The sequence below is a fragment of the Acanthaster planci genome, linkage group LG01 (assembly GCF_054643075.1).
Source record: "Acanthaster planci isolate LZ-2023a linkage group LG01, COTS_SCS, whole genome shotgun sequence".
Taxonomy (NCBI): Eukaryota; Metazoa; Echinodermata; class Asteroidea; order Valvatida; family Acanthasteridae; genus Acanthaster; species Acanthaster planci.
The window spans coordinates 40072903-40077212 of record NC_141777.1 but is presented as its reverse complement, the minus strand read 5'-3'; positions in this window follow the sequence as shown (position 1 = coordinate 40077212).

Here is a 4310-nt window from a genome sequence, read left to right as displayed (position 1 = left end):
TTAATGTAGTATCGCGGGGTTGCGCTGCTGGGTGCTCACACTTTTGTGATGAGCAAAAACCTTAAAGCGAATTTTAAAGAATTTCCAGGATTTCCCAACAACTAAAATGTTTCATGAACATTGCCCCCTATATAGTGAATATGGCCCCCCCCCATCAAATTTCCAGGGCCGGGCAAGTCATCTCCCCACTTTCCCCCACACCCACACCCACCCCCAATTTTCAACATACACAGCCAGGCTAACTCTCGGCAATTAACTTTTACGGAATTAAAGTAGAAGAGTGTCCTCTATTGACCCGATTCGTGAACATTCAAGCTAAAAATCATACTAATCACTTCCCGGATTCACCCAGCGCCCAGGGCGCTGGGAAGGGCACATAACGTAATGTTTGTCGAGCACTCATTAGACAGAGATCATTTGAACAAAAACAAGGGTCGATGTGGGCGATGAGTGACAAGCGAACCCCCTCCCAAGTTCGTCTTCTGCAGTAGCCACAAGTGATGATGTTGGACGTCCATCCTTAACAGCAGCCACAACGGTTGAAGGTGGTCGTCCCTCCTCTGCAACTACCATCACTGGAATTGTTGTCTTTGATGTAAGCATATCAACTTTAGTATTATACGTAGTAAATTTACATGAACAGCAATTTTCAATTAACTTTGATCATTATTAGAAATTCATAAACCTTTCCGTTCGCTGTGTAAACAAATGATTAGACGTAAACACAGTGATCAAGCCCTCTCATTAGTTGTCAGCTTGCTGTCAATAAAGTGTGACAGAGAAGATTGTTATTGATTAACAATGGTTGCTGGACCTAACCTTCCCCAATCACTCAAACTTCAACACCTTCGAAAAACACTCTTAATTAACTCACAGTACCCAATCCCACAAACTTCATCAGTACCTCCTGCTGCAACAGTACCCGATCACACAAGCTTCAACAGGTCTTTACCTGTGTGGTGTTGTTTGGTTGGGTACAGCAGGCCCATTGCACAGTACACTGTACAAAGAGTATGGACAGGCAGTACCTATGCCCAAACTACCTTGCAACGCCACTACTTGTTTTTGACGCTCATGCCTTGCTCATGCTACTAACAGCAGTTTTAATTCTAGTGTAAAATCCTAGCTAAGAATGTATCGCTGACTGGCGCAGGGCTAATTTCAGTGCCTGTAATACTTTTTTAATTAGAAATTAAATTAAAACGTTCTCGTTTTCATAGGCTGTTAAATGAACCAAAAAATCTTATAATTTCAAAATTAACGATGCTTGTTCAATTAAAATTAAAACTACCGTTTTGTGCTTGTACATAGTACCAGTATTCTGATGGAGCAGGGTCATCCAAGGGTGCGTTCGATTAGCTTCCCTGAACACACCAGTGTTGCACTCAAGGGAAGCCTCGAAATGAGGCTGATCGAACGCTGCAGTGTGTTTTCCAAGGCATTCTGGGAAAAAGGTCAAGTCCCCGCCACGTTCCATCATGTACGTCCATGCTCGAACAGTCCATCCGTGACGTCATTACACTCGGTCACCTCAGCTCCAGAACCCGCTCGCCAGCTGGGGTAGTGGTGGCTGACACCAGGGCAGGCACGAGAATCACGTGATGGCTAAAAGAACGCTCTTGTGTAAGTTTGGTTTACACGTGTAAGCTAATCGAACGCACCCAATGGTTGTGTATGGCGGTATAGGACGCCCCCAACGATGGAGCCAAGTTAGTTTGTTTAAGAATTTTCTATTGTTACGCGTTGAGTTTGTTTGTTTGTTTGTTTGTTTAAAAAAACCTGGGTTGCCAAAGGGGCCAAAATCGGCCAAAAGGGTCAAAATTAATTTTCATGTTTTATCCGACCTTTTTTTCTTCTCATCAATTTGTAAATCTGTTCCGTTTAAAAGAACTTTTAGGTGTCCACCGTTATACCCGTGACCGTGACAATTTTTCTAAGGGACATGAATGATGTTTGATTGCTTTGCTTGGATTGTTGCGCCGTTGTTGAGGATTTGTCTTGTCAAGCTGCATGCTGGTGATTTTTAACCGTCAAGCCTGTTTTATTCTGGTTTGATTTTACGAGTTTTAACAGTGGCTGTTAGTATAAAATCCCTTTTTGAAACTTATTTTTATTTGGAACTTGGCAGTTAATCTGTCCCCTACTCGTATATATTCATGTAACCGTGGTGAGCCGGGTTCAAGATATGTCTACTCCTACCGGTAGATATACCTGTCATCAAAAGAAGATTTGACATTACGGCTCACAGGAGAAGTAGCACGTAACACTTTATTGGATTTGTTTTATAGATATTATCTGTCACCAAAAGAAGTTTGGACATTATGGCTCACGGGAGAAGTAGCACTTATCACTTTACTGTATTTGTTTGATGTATTGCATGTGTCATATGCTTAGGAGTTTCTCTGCAGCTGTATTTTAGTTTGATCAAGTTAAAACTACCCATAGAAAAAATACAAACCTGGACGAATGGGTAGGTCTCCTGAATGCACAAGAGGGCGAAACGTGGAGGAGAATGCACAATATACTTAAATCAACTGTGTTTTGCACTTCTCCAAGAACATGAACAATTATGATTCCAGCAAGAATGTAGCCGATCCAGGTTTTCGGCTACGACCATCAACATAAACAATCAGGAAAACTGTCATACTCCTTACGATTGTTGTCAGCTCGGATATTAAATTGAATCAAGTCCCAACCCCGGTGAGTCCGATCTTTGTGGGACATGTGGGGGTCATAGTTAATGGAGAGAAAGGGCGGTATTCAGCGAGAACAATAACAAATGGAAACCTACTAAATGTGAAAGATATCCATAGGTGGGTACAGGAATCTTCAAAACCTCACATCCGTGGTATTGCAGTGAGCGTAAGCAGCCCGGACCGTCTAAGTTGGGGTATGGGATCAAAACGAACGAGACATATGCCGCGATACTGTGCGACGCGTCGGCCGTGGATTATCGCGCAGCGTGAGCAGATGTCTCGGAGTTAGCTACTAAGACCTCGGGGTACTTTGTGGAACTGCTTAAACTGTGAACTTTCAACATTTTATGACTCGTTAATTATTACAGATTGCCAATGTGGTTTCCGGTCCAAAAGTTCGACAGAAACTCAACTCTTTACTACTTTGCATGACATGGGCAGATTAATCGACAACAAGCAGACATTGTAGGAGACCACCAGTGGATTCAAAGTTTCCTGTCTGGACCAACTTGAACTCAGAGCGTAGTTAGATGGTCAGGCTTCAGATCTCGTATACAAGTAACATCCGGAGTCTCCCTTGGATCAGTGATTGGCCCAAACAATCTACCAGAGAACCTTGTTTCAGGCGTTCGTCTCTAGCTCTTTGCTGATGACTATCTTTAGTACAGTACAGATAGGGTCCAACTACAGCAAGACCTTCACGAACTTGGCAATCAAACCGGGGAATGAATCCATCCAAATGTTACACAATCTCCATAGGAATCAGGGCACCGATCAAAACCATCAAAGAAGTGTAAACAGCTTCACTTCACTAATAATTTGTCATGGAGGAAACACATATCTGAAACCTGTAAGAAAGCTCAGGAGGAATATGTGGAACTGCACTCCAAAGGTCAAAGAAACAGCGTACCGCTTCGCACTGTCGACCATCATTGCTGGTAAACATCTGCTAGGGGCATGGCACTTGGTGTCTGACATTCATTGTCTCGAACACTCAAAGACAAGCTGCTAGATTTATTTTCAACAACTATAGTTAGAGCAACTGCTACCGTGACAAACATACTCAAGGAACTTGAAGGTCATCCCTTGAGACACGGCGTAAAATCAACAGATTATCCATAATGTTAGTTCAAGATAATAAATTCGCCGATGTTCAGATCCTCACTCCAAATGTTAATGTCACACAAGAAAACAATTGCAAATCCGTTCTCGCACCAAGGTTTTGACAATACCTTCTTCCCCAGAACAGTCCGGGATAGGAACAATATGCCACAATCTGTGGACAATGCAATATCTGTGTCAGCGGCCTTCACAGGGGCATTTTTTCATTGATAGGTCGGTTTAAACCAGTCCACCAACGCGAAGCGCAAACCTAATGCAGTTAGTCACGGTGGGATGTGTGCCCTCTGGACGCTTTGCCAACTTACTTTATACACAGATATACCTACATGTACATGTACATGTTTGACCAGAATAATAATGCTCTGGTCTCCGACGTGTCTGTGGTTATATTAGCGAGTTAAGTTGTGGTCGATGTCTGTAGCGCCCCCAAAGTTTGAGAAAGACACAAACCGACCAATAAGACGTCAGACCCCTCGACGTCGAACAGGAATT